At 34.8% G+C, this 13,273-nt stretch overlaps 1 protein-coding gene across 4 annotated transcripts in view; it reads right to left on the bottom strand.

The window, feature by feature from the left end:
- SLC16A7 (solute carrier family 16 member 7) overlaps positions 1 to 13,273 on the bottom strand; it is a 168,530-nt gene that overhangs the window by 8,841 nt on the left and 146,416 nt on the right. The window lies entirely within an intron of this gene.

Below are 13,273 nucleotides of genomic sequence, written 5' to 3'. Positions count from 1 at the left end.
TTTCTAGAATAATACATAAGCACACAGCCAGAGATCCTCTTAATTAGAGCTTAAATTGTTTTTTTCATTATACCACAGTATGACTTTTCTTTAATACCGTATTTCCTTGATTCTAAGATACCAACTGTTCTCATATATTATGTTAGAAGTAAACACGTCTCATATTTGAGGTCTGTTAAACAATCCCTGTTTATCAGGTGGGGGTCATAGGTAGCGATGGAGCTATCGCCGCTATGCATGCTTGAATTTGGTTGTTATTTCTGTGGCTTGGTTGGACAACAGCAATTCCTCATTCAATCAAACAATTTAAGGGCCATTTGAAGGAGGAATCTGAATACGAACACTGACTATTGTTTAAAAAACCTTCTAGTCTTATGTGTGAAAGATGAACACTGAGAACTCAGACTCAAAAACTAATTCAGGGGAGCCAGACACTGAATGGGAAGAGGTTTTAGGAATGCTTTATTCAATTTATTTAATGTACATTTCCCAATGCATGCGTGTGGGGGGGGGTGTGTGTGTGTACATATAAAATGCAGGAGTGATTAAAATTATTAAAATCATCTACGTTTCACTGTGTCTAAAAAAGCTCTTTTGGTAGTTATAAGATAAAACTTCTAAATATTAATAAAGTATGTTTTATTTTAATCACTTTTTTTTTTTAGTGGTGCAATATAAAATAATGGTGCAACTTAACAACTGAGAGCATCTTAGATTCAGCGAAAGCCCACACTATTTTATGAAACCTATCAATGTGTAAATAGTTTGATTTGAAACGTCTTTCTTAACTTAAAATTATATTCCATCTAAAACAAGGGCTATTGCTTTGAGGGGAAAATATTACATTAGGTCAAAATTCTCAGTCCAATATTCAGCCTAGAAAAAATTTAAATGATTTTTAGCTAATACTGTAACTTAAAAAAACTTGCTAAGTGCAATTTACTGCATTTGAGAATTTCTACATGGATATATTTAAAATACATTGAGATTCATTTGTCAATGCAGCTTTATTCTTTCACACAACTGTAGTTATTGTTTTTATTCCTTAAATATAAGTTTGAAATAAAAACTTCATGGCCTAATACTACTCCACAATGTTTTGAAAACTAACTGGTAAAAAGACTTTTTTTTTTTTTTTAAAGATGTAATGTGACAAAAAGAACTCAAAAATAGAATACCACTTTTGCATTTAATACCCCCCCCCAAATAAACTAAAAAAGACCATATGAAAGATAGATCTATAAACACAACGGAACTGGGGGGGGGAATCAATGAAAATTGTTCAAGATAATGTGAAAATAATAGATTTTGGTCCCTAATATGGTAAAAACTCATAGGATTTAGGAAATGAGCATTTTCATTAAAAAGCACACAGCTAAATTCAAATTGTTTTTGTGAAAAACAAATTGATTGGCTTTGATTAATTATTCAACTTAAGTGTGGGTTCCTTTTCTTAAAATTACTTAACAGTTCATTTTAATTCAATTCAGCTGAAATCAGTTCAATGCACTATTTCTTGAGATTCTAGTATAAAACCAGTTGACACATGCCAAAATAAAATAACAAAAACACAACTATAATCATCAACCTATTATAATACAAAGGGAGAAATTATAAAGTTATTTTAAGAACTGTAATGGATGCTTTGATATACACTAGACTATCAGAATGAATCCAAAGGCATTTACCAATTACTTGGACTAATAACAATTTTCTCAGTATCATTGCTATTATGTATACAATTTTCTATGTGATGCCTGGATAACTCACAAATGTACTAATTACTAAATTTATAAATGTGTTTGCTTAAATGGTGTAAATTTAAATTTGAACATAGGCGATGAATCACAACTTAATTTTCAATGTGGGGCAAATAATTATATCTATAGTTTAGGATAATCACATCAAGGCTTCTTTTTCCATGACTGTGATTAAGAGAGGCAACTAAAGAAAACATTTGGAGGTGCTGACTTTTTTTTTTTTTAAGAGACTGATAATTTCTACTGTGATAACTGTCAAGATGCAATGAGAGTTCTAATTTTAACAAATTATTTTACTTTAAATAATATACTTTAGTTAAGTGATAACCTATTAGACAATCTATAAGGGATATATTTACATAATTCATCTATAATTTTTTCTAGCAAAAAAGATATAATTTTTAGGTTGATTTCTCTAGAAATCAAAGCTTAATCAAACCCTTAATATGAAATACATATAAAATGTCATAAAATATTTCTACTTTGTAATAGTTATAGATCTAATTAAAATTATGATATAGAACAAAATATATTTATTTTGTAAAGAATCTTTAAATGCTTAACATTAGCTTGAGGAGGCATCTAACATCAGATATAAAACACAACGCTACCCAATACCTCTCTCTCTCCAACATACAAGCAGCTTGGTATATTGTATTAACAAGAAAGATAGAGTTCCAAGAAAATAAATAAATTCTTATCACATATGATTTCTGTTAAACATGAGCTAGCCTCACAGCTGTCCCTTGTTGATGAATTTCAGGCCTAATTATATTCTGATTTATCTATTAATTTATTTATCTATTCATTTATCTATTTATCATTTATCTATTAATTTATCTATTATTTCATTTATCTATTAATTCAATCAGGATGGAAGTTTCTACTCAGCATATATTTTTCAAGTAATCATGATGTTTAATCATTAGATAAGTCAGAAATTTCTCTACCTGCTGAGAGTTATATCTGAGCCCATTTCTAAATAGAGCAAAGGTACAAATGCTTTGTTCTATATATTTGTTGAGCAGTTAAAAAAAATGATGTGCAAGAATCCTATTGCCTTATTTCCTAAAAAACGTTCATACAAGTATCAGGCTATATCTAAACCAGACTGATCTACCCACTAATTTCTTCTGCTCCAGCTTTCCAAACTATCTTGGAATTTTTAGTGTCAAGCTTAATAGTCACTTTCATGCTGGCCGTGAAGCTGTAAAGGAGAACTTCATCAGAGAGCAGTTTAACGATCACAGTGTCGTCACCCATACTTCAGCTTCATTTTCTCAAAGCTACTTCTGTCCTTTATGGCCATGGCTCCATAATACTTATTCTGGTGAGGAAGCTTATGTGCATTCTTACAAATTACAGAGAGTGCCCATTCTTAGAACTCCTGCTGTATTATAGTTGGTCACACACACACACACAAACACACACACCCCACACTTATAAATCCTGTATTTCATCTGTTTGAGTCTTGTCCCTACATCTTATTCTAAGTTCTATGATGGTAGTTGCCATACATACTATTATTATAATTATTCATTAATTTATTGAGTTATTACTCTTTGCAGGCAGTGTGCTAAGAACTGTGCATGCATTACTACATATTATTTTTGTGGAAATCTGATCATTAGAGCAATGTAACAGTTGATAAAACTGAGACATGCCAAGTGTTGATAACTTGTTCAAGGTCACAACAACGTAAGTGGTAAAATGTGGACAGCAGCCAGGGTCATTTGATTATAAAAACTTGTACTTTTCACTACTGTGTAGAAAATAATTAACATATCAGATGTGAGGCTTCCATCCTCAGAAAGGTCTGCTTGCAAGCCTAGCTCTTGGTTGGCACCTGGGAACTTGGGATTTCAGAAGAGTTTCCTAATCGATAAGAGTGGCTCAATGTGCCTGAACTGTTTCACAACGTGGTTTATGCTGAACATTTGCCTTCCTTCCCAGAGTCTGTTAGCCAGCAACCCAACAGAAACCTCAAGCTCTGAGTCCCTAATGAGCTTCCTGATAGACAACACTTCACCTACATTGTCACAACTAGTTGCTGGATTAAGCCCATCCTTTGTGATTCCATTGGGAGAGGACTCTTGGAAGTTTACATTTGGTTTCTCCTGTACTTCGATCCATGTGCTTTGGCCATTCCTGATACTGTTTTGCATTCTTTCATTGTCTTAAGTCATAGCCATGAAAAAAAACATTGTTGAGTCCTGTGAATCTTTCTAGTTAACCATGAAACCTGAAAGTGGTCTTGGGGATTCTGAATACCATTACTACAGTGTATCTTTTCTAATTTCAAGTTTTACATATAGTTATAAGCAAGTGGTTTTTTTTGTTGTTGTTGTTAAATATTTTAGAAATGTATGGCATATATATATATATGAATTAGTCTATTCCTTTGTATATTGTTATTCTGTTCTGTAAACATGAACTCATAGTGCTTGTTTTTATTTCCATTGTATATGGCAAGAGTATATGACAAATGCTGGGAGAAAATCTGGAGAATATGTTATGTAATGAACATTTCATAAAATATATTTGATCAATCTAAAACCATGAACTGGAATTGAGTATCAATTTGAGCTATATAAAAGTTTTATGCATAGCATAAACACTAACAGAAGAATGATAAACTGCTATAATTTATTTTTCATTTGCTTTATTTCAAATTTGTATATGTGGTATCCTGTCAAATCAAATGATAAAAAGCACTAGTGCAGGACTGGGAAAAAATTGTTTGCAATTACAGAAATTTATCTGTGTTTACTACTGTAGTATTTTTCTTACTGACAGGAGCTTTCAAAATTTGAAAGAATTTTTGAAGAGATTTTTTTGGATTAAAAAACTGCTGCTATTTTAATTTGGACAGAGGATAGGAGCCTCTTCATTAACTATTTGTTTGCCTGAGGTTTATCCCTCCACTGATGTTGGGATTAAAAATTCACCTGGTGTCTTTCTCCATGTGATCTCTTTTAAGGTCAGTGAAAAACATGACGGGAGAATCCCTAATAATCAGGAGGTAGCTATTACATTTGCCTTTACAAAGGATGGAGATATAAATGTTATCCAAGGGCGTGCCTGGGTGGCTCAGTGGGTTATAGCCTCTGCCTTCAGCTCAGGTCATGATCTCAGGGTCCTGGGATCGAGCCCCGCATCGGGCTCTCTGCTCAGCAGGGAGCCCACTTCCCCCTCTCTCTCTGCCTGTCTCTGCTTACTTGTGATCTCTGTTAAATAAATAAATAAATACATAAATAAATGTTATCCAGGTAAATCATCTTCAGTTAGAATGTTGCTGAATCATAGTTGTGCCAGTTTGACTCAATAGAGCGCATCCAGCACTTACAAAAGACGAATCTTTTCGGCAGATACTCATGGTATACTCACTCAACTAGTATTTCATAGTATACTCATTCAACTAGTATTTCAAATTTTAAGTATATAAAGATTTTGAATGAATGGTTTGAGTAATTGTAGAAATCAAGAGTGGGGTTAGTTAATATGATAGGTATACCTGACGCATAACAGGGACAGAGGGGACTGGAGAGGGACATGCTCTATAAACTCATCTTTGCATTTGTTGTTCCCTCTGTTTGACATATTTTCCCTTTAATATATGAATGGCTTATTTTTCCCATACTCAGGTCTCTGCAGATATATCAGCTCCCCAGAGAGACTTCTCACCATTCCAATAAGACAAACCTACGAAACCTTAATAAAGTACTAAATGCTATTTTAAAATACACCTAAACATAATAGCTCATTTCCCACACCTTCTATATTAAACATTTTTTTTCTTCATGTATCTCAATACCTGTCTGCCATCAGTGTGGTTGTGAGAAAAGTTCTCGACTTTTACTTTAATGAGAAGATGGTTATTTTTATGTTCCCTCATCTTTTCCTCTCTTTACATAAACTTCTGCATTTCTATATTCATTTGGCCACAGATTGCTCCAAACTGGCATCATCACAGCTGTTTTAAGGGATGCTCATTCTATTTGTATGGGGGGCAGGGGTGGAGAATAGACAAACTGACATCTTACCAAAACGTTTTACTACAGATCAAAGGGTTTAAAAAAGTGAGCATTCTGTGCCCCTGGACAGAAATGCCAAACAACCTTGTTGGTGTTTACAGGTTACATTATTCCCCATCAGGAAAGATGTTTTTACTTATTTAAGGCTGGCACAGTGGCCACATAAAACAAACCAGACAAAACAAAACAACATTTCTTAACATGGCACATTTCTAAACTCTTCACATGTAACCTCTGTAATCGCTCCAAAAGTTGGCAGTATTCCTTCCTTCCATTTCATACGTAAGGAAACTGCCATGCAAAGCAACAGTTTTCCAGGACTGCTCAAGCACTCTGCTATGGCAGCCTGGGCTGGAGCGTGCCTTGCACTCCCATGAAATGCCATTTTTCCTGGGACAAGTGATTACACCTCTTTTACATGTATGATGCTCATTTCTTCAAAATAAAAATTTCTGTTTAATTTACATTATGCAATATTTATACTTTACATTGCCTGCTCTTTGGAGTAATTTTTAAGAAGGCAGAAAAAAATAAGACTGTATTGCTAAAACTGTTGGTTCCCTACACAAGAGCCATGACCCCTTCCTTCTTCCTAAGTGAATCCTGATTTTGTTTAATACTTAATCTCTTTTGTGACCCCCCCCCCAGGCCTGACTCATGGGAATGAATCATAAGTACAGTAAGGCAATCATGATAAGACCAATTCCATTACCAAATATTGACTTAAACATGAGCATTTGGGGGCAATTTTAGGGTAAAGTTTTCTGGGGGCTTCAGGGAAAAAAATGTCCTTAGTCTTATAAAGCAATAAAATGCTTCTGTAGGTGCCACAGTCAACTTTCTATGATGAGCGGTGCTTGAAAATAAGAGATATTTAAGTCACAGATTAGACCAAAGAGCCAATAAAATCAACCAAACCAGAGGGGCGCCTGGGTGGCTCAGTGGGTTAAAGCCTCTGCCTTCGGCTCACGTCATGATCCCAGGGTTCTGGGATCAAGCCCCGCATTGGGCTCCCTGCTGAGCAGGGAGCCTGCTTCCTCCTCTCTCTCTGCCTGGTTCTCTGTGATCTCTATCAAATAAATAAATAAAATCTCAAAAAAAAAAAAAAATCAACCAAACCAGAAGCTACTATGCACAAACTTCTTGTGATATGACATAAAACTTAACTATTGGTCACTTTACAAATGGACACTGGATTTTTGCCTGCTTGCAGTCTAAGACAACCTAATATAATAATAGAAAAAAATCCAGTTCCTATTAAAAATTTCATAAAATGTTAATATTATCTCACACTAAAAAGTAGTTAACATCTGCTAAATACCCTCTTTTCCTCTTAAGCTTAAAAGGTTACTTAGTTTCACAGAATTATCCCAGTGTGATCTAACTGCAGAACATTTAAAGTGATTCTGATATTTTTCCAATTTGTTATACTCAATTAAATGTTATAATAATTTAACCTCAATAGAATTTTTAAAATGTGGTGGATATGTAATTCATAATGGATTTTAAAATATACATATTTCCATCAGGTAAGTTCAATTTGTAAATCGAGGGTTCATATCTATCTTAGGCAACTAATTAGCAATACGACCATTTCTAAAGCATGCTAACACATATTTCTGTTCATGGATATTTTTCCCTCATAACTCTTACTGTACATAGAACATTGCAGGAAGTCCTATGAAATTTTATATTCTTTCCCTCTATCTATTCTCCAAAATTAGTTTTAAATAACATTATCATAATGCATTACATGAACCCATCTGTCAAATATAATCTCCTAGCCCTCTAGCTTCTCTACTACTTTTGTTACTCTCTATTTAGTATTAATATTCTACTTTGTGATATATTTATTTGCATATTTGTACTAATCACTAGAATTTCATCTCTTGGAGGGCTAAGGGCATACTGTGACTCATTTATAATTTACTTAGGCTTAAGACAAATTATTTTATATAGTAGATAGTAATTATTTTTTATTAGATTAAATTATTTTCTAAGTTGATTTAGAATTGTCATATGATGCCACCATCACTTCATTGGAATGATATCAGTATTTATCATAGAAGACAAGGTTTTAAAGAAGGCATTTAATCTACTGGGTTTCTTTTTCTCCTTCTCTAAACCATATATAAAACAAAAAACACAACATGTATGCCAAGCTAAAGATCATTTTAGAGACATGTACATGATCTCCATTCATTTTAACTCTTCTCTTCAAAGGGCCTTGGTTTGTGAGTAAAAACTAATTTTAAGCAAACAAAATTCCTCACTAAAGGTATGAGGTCCACTTATCCCAACATCTCTGTCCCTACCTACTACCATATTTGACAGGATATAGTGTTGCTGTATGTAGATGTATTTGTGTGTGGACAGGTGTGTTTTGAACCTAAGGGACACAGTACCAAGAAAATGTGCTCCCACTCTCTTTTGTACACTTTTTTTTTTAAAGGATTTTATTTATTTATTTGACAGTCAGAGATCACAAGTAGGCAGAGGGGCAGGCAGAGAGAGAGAGAGAGAGAGGAGGAAGAAGGCTCCCTGCCAAGCAGAGAGTTCGATGCGGGCCTCGATCCCTGGTCCCTGGGATCACAACCTGAGTGGAAGGCAGAGGTTTTAACCCACTGAGCCACCCAGGTGCCCCTCTTTTGTGCACTTTTTACGTAAGATCTGGTATAAAGTTCTACAGAATGATAACAGTTAGTATTCTCTACTCATTCCAAGGAATAGTCATCCTCAGTGAATTATTAGTCTGCCTTTGTCTAATACTCTTGGTTTTTGACTCTGCATTCATTTTTTCCTGATTTCTCTTTTGAGAAAACATGGATTCCTTTCAGGAGTCTGCTTTTCTCTGCACAGCCATGTGCTCAGAGAATTATGGAGCTGGATCCTGGTTTACATAACGAGCCAATTTTGATAGTCTCATTCCTTTCTCCATTGAATGATTAAGCGCTGGGCTCAGGACACAATTCTGGCCAGTGAGACACGAGTGGAAATCTAGCAATTTCTGGGAAACGTTCTCCTCTACTTAAAAAGAGATACAAAGAAATCACTAAGTGTTGCCTCATATATGCATATTACCAAGAACCAGGGCAGCCATCTTGTGAATATGAAGAGAGCTGGATGAAGGAAAAGCTAAAGCACAGAACCTAGAAGTTCCAGGAGCACCAAAGGGAAGTGGCAACCTAGCAGAGGCATTCTAGGGTCATCTATATTTTAAATTCTTGTTAAATGAGGGAATGTGTTTACTTAGGGCTTAAACCTATTGAAGGTTTAAGCTGAAAGCATCCTAGCAAATAAACCTGCAGTAAAAGAGAGGACTTTCCCTTAAATATTGGGGGTATAATGAGGATAGGGTTGGATATACCAAGAGTAATCACAACAGAAAAACTGTGGTTCAATCACGTCTCACTGAAAAGCTGTAATTTTACTCTGAAGATCTGGGTATTTTGTTTTATAGCTTGTTTTACAGGTTTCCCTAAGTAAGTGGCACTCATGAATTTATTGTACCACATACATTCATAAATTAAATAAAAACTTTAAGTTGACAAGGGTTTACTGATGTTCTGAATTTCATGGGGGTTTAGATAAAATATATGATGTTGTCTAGACGGTCTTTGTGTTTATATTTTAACCTCTCCTTAACAACTATCTTTTACACATACACACATATATGAATTCAAAATAAAATTTTAAGAAAGGTTAAGAATGCCTTCAGAAAGGCACCTGGGTGGCTGAGTCAGTTAAGCATCTGACTCTGGATTTCCGCTCAGGTCATGATCTTGGGATTGTGGGCTGCAGCCCGAGGTCAGGCTCTGCGCTAAGTGGGAAATCTACTTGTCCTTCTCCCTCTGCTCTCCCCTCTGCACTCTCTCTCTCTCCAAAATAAATAAATGAAGTATAAAAAAAAAATGGCCTCATAAATTTCATTATTTATTTTTAATTTGGGACATACATTTTTAATCTTGTAACACTGTTATCTACTCAGGGAAATAAATAAACACACACACACACACACACACACACACCCATATTCACAATAAGATATTTTATAGCCTTTGGCATCATCCAGAACCTCTATGAGTGGATCCAGCTATTACAGTATTCATAAAGAAGTCTAAAATGAATGAATGAATGAATGAGTGAATGAAACCAACAGCTTAGCAAATAAATGATATATGCTATTTTCTTGTCTTTCTGAACAAGAATCAACAAATTCCAGAAAGTACCATAGGCTACTTGTGGTAATAGCACCTCCAGTGAAGGCCAACAGAAACAGGAGTGAACTGGCATATGAACAGGGAACACTGGTTTCCAGAAATAACCTTGTCACAATACTTAAGGGAAAAGGAAGGTATTGGCAGAATATTTCTATTTAAAACAGGGTTTTAAAATATCCTAGACAGAATGCAGGAAATAATAGAAAAAGTGAAGGAGTAAATGTAAACATCTGGAAATGTGAGTTCAAAGCAAAACCAAAGGATGGAGAAGTATACTAATCACTTGGTACAGAAAAGTAAGAAATTAGACACATACAAAATAAGCCAAAGATCACCAAAACTGAAGACAAGTGTGGATTTTTGGAAGGGAAAGAGAAACCCAAGGGAAGAGTGATACTACATCTCAGGGAATTAAAACTAGAGTCATGAAGAGAAGCCCGAGAAGGGAGGGGACAGTTGTGACACTTGAGACACTTGATAGGTATGAGATTTAAATCATATTTTTATGAAGAATAGATATGGAGGAGTAAGGAGTATTTCTCAGCACTGACACATGTTGATGAAATAATTAAAACATTGTGTTAAGATAAGATATAAAGAACAAAGAAGATGTTGGAAAAAGTAGAGTGAGAGAAATATAAGCCCATTTCTCAGAAAGAAACAAAAATATGTTTTCCATAGATTAATGAGTAATAAATTCTGAAGGTTTCTAGGAACAAATCTATTAGAATAGATTATTTAAAGATATTTTCTTAAAAGCCTAGAATAGATCCCAATATGTTTGTCAATTAAAATTAAACTTGTTCTTTCTATACATTTAGGTCAAAGAAATATAGAAAATAGGACACCAATCTCTTTGAAGACATTTTACCGTATCTGTAATGAAATTCTAGTATACAACATGGAAAATGTGAGCTGACTTGAGGGATTAATGGGTATGTTAGTATAATGGTAATAATTAATATTAACCAAAACTATAGGAAGTATCCTAATTGTCTGCAATGAAAACTGGCAAGCCCCACCCAGGTCAACATTTCACACTGACTTCAAGAAATAAAGAACTTGTGATTACAAAAACTAAACAAAACAAAACAAAACCAAAACCAAATTCACCTAATTATCAGAGCTTATTTTTTAAATTTTTATGTGTTTAAGGTGTACAACATGATGATCTTATGTGTATATATTGTGAAATAATAACCACAGTCAAACTAATTAACATATCCATCACCTTTCATAGTTACCTTCTACGTGTGGGGGGGTAAGAACTTATGCAATCTATTTTCGTAGCAAATTTCAGGTATAGAGTAGATTTTTATTTTTTCTAAAGATTTTGTTTATTTGACATAACAAGGAAGAAAGAGCAGGGGGAGCAACAGGCAGAGGGAAGAGGGGGAAGCAGGCCCCCCCACTGAGCAGGGAGCTTGACGTTGGGCTCTATCCCAGGACCCTAGGATCATGACCTGAGCCAAAGGCAGACGCTTAACCAACTGAGCCACCCAAGTGCCCCATAGTACACTGTTATTAATATGTGATATATTAGGTCTCCAGAATTCCTTATCTTACAATGGAAAGTTTGTACCCTTGACCAACATCTCATTTCTTCCACTCTCCCCAGCCCCTGGCAATCCCATCCCCCCACCACCACTTACTTCTACTCTCTGATTCTCTGAGTTCAACCTTTTTAGATTCCACATATAAGTGAGATCAGATCATGCAGTATTTGTCTTTCTCTGACTTAATTCACTCAGTATAATGCCCTCAAGCTTCATCCATATTGTCACAAAGAGCAGGATTTGTTTTTGTTTGTTTGTTTTTAGGGCTGGACAATATCCCAATATGTATATGTGAGATACACATAATTCTTTAACTATTCCATTGTTGAAGGACACTTAGCTTATTTTCATATCCGGGCTACTGTGAATAATGCTGCAATGAACATGGGAGAGCTTACAAATCTTAGAGGCAGTGATTTTCTTTCCTTTGGATATCTACTCAGACGTGGGATTGCCAGACCATTTTCTATTTTAATTTTTTGAAGAACTTCATATTGTTTTCCATAGTGGTTGCAATGATTTTCTTTCTCACCAACAGTGTATAAAGTTTCCCTTTTCTCCACATCCCTGCCAGCCTTTGCTATCTCTTGACTTTTTTTATAATAAATATTCTAACAGGTGTGAGATGATATCTCATTGTGGTTTTGTTTAGCATTTCCTCAATGATTCATACACATGTTGGCCCTTTGATGTCTTCTTTGGAAAAATATTCAAGCCATCAGAACTGCTTAACTGAGGTAAAATCTGTTCTTCACATGGGACTTTTGGCAATTTTAGAATATGTCTGTTTTCATGGGTATTTGGAGCACTGTTAGTATTTGGTGGATGGGATCAGAAATGCTAAAGCTCTTGCAATGTGCAAGACCCATTACAGAAAGATTTGTCCAATCCTAAATTCCATTAAGCTCCCATTGAAATACCCTGGGCTACATAAATAGAAGTAGATTATCTGAAGAGGAGAGTGCTTTCACACCTGAACACTTGATACAATGTTATGTGAGGAATGGTTGAAAAAAAAGTGTATATTTAGCTCAGATAAAGATGATTTAGGAAAAACATAATGGCTTCTTTTTATGATTTGAAGAATATTCAGTTGAGAGGGTTATTAGAAGGGACAGAAGTTACAGAAGCTTGATTCTGTGTAGAAAAGATATTCTTAATTCTTTGAGAGGTAGTTACTTGCCCTTAAACTGTTCAAGCAGAAGTAATGTGACCACATATCAAGAATATTGTAGAGAGATTTAAGGACTGAAGTTTGGTCAGACATTTAAGGTCTTTTAATCCTAAGATTTCCAAATAAAATAGTTCATATACCTTACAGATAAAAGCTGCAATTTAAAATGTTAAATTACAAATTTCTTACATGACTAATTTCAATCTAGTTTTGATATGATTTTTTTTTAAATATTTTTATTTATTTATTTGACAGAGAGAGATCACAAATAGGCAGAGAGGCAGGCAGAGAGAGGAAGGGAAGCAGGCTCCCTGCTGAGCAGAGAGCCCGATGCGGAACTCGATCCCAGGACCCTGAGATCATGACCTGAGCCGAAGGCAGCGGCTTAACCCACTGAGCCACCCAGGCGCCCTTGACATGATTTTTTACTCTAATTTGCTATGGTGAGCTTTACATTTCTTTAATTTTTTTTTAATTTTTAATTTTAATTTTTATTTTTTAGAGCGGGAAAGAGATGGGGGAAAGAGGA

The sequence above is a fragment of the Lontra canadensis genome, unplaced genomic scaffold (assembly GCF_010015895.1).
Source record: "Lontra canadensis isolate GAN:19392208 unplaced genomic scaffold, GSC_riverotter_1.0 scaffold53, whole genome shotgun sequence".
Taxonomy (NCBI): domain Eukaryota; kingdom Metazoa; phylum Chordata; class Mammalia; order Carnivora; family Mustelidae; genus Lontra; species Lontra canadensis.
This window is presented reverse-complemented; position numbering and strand designations above follow the sequence as displayed.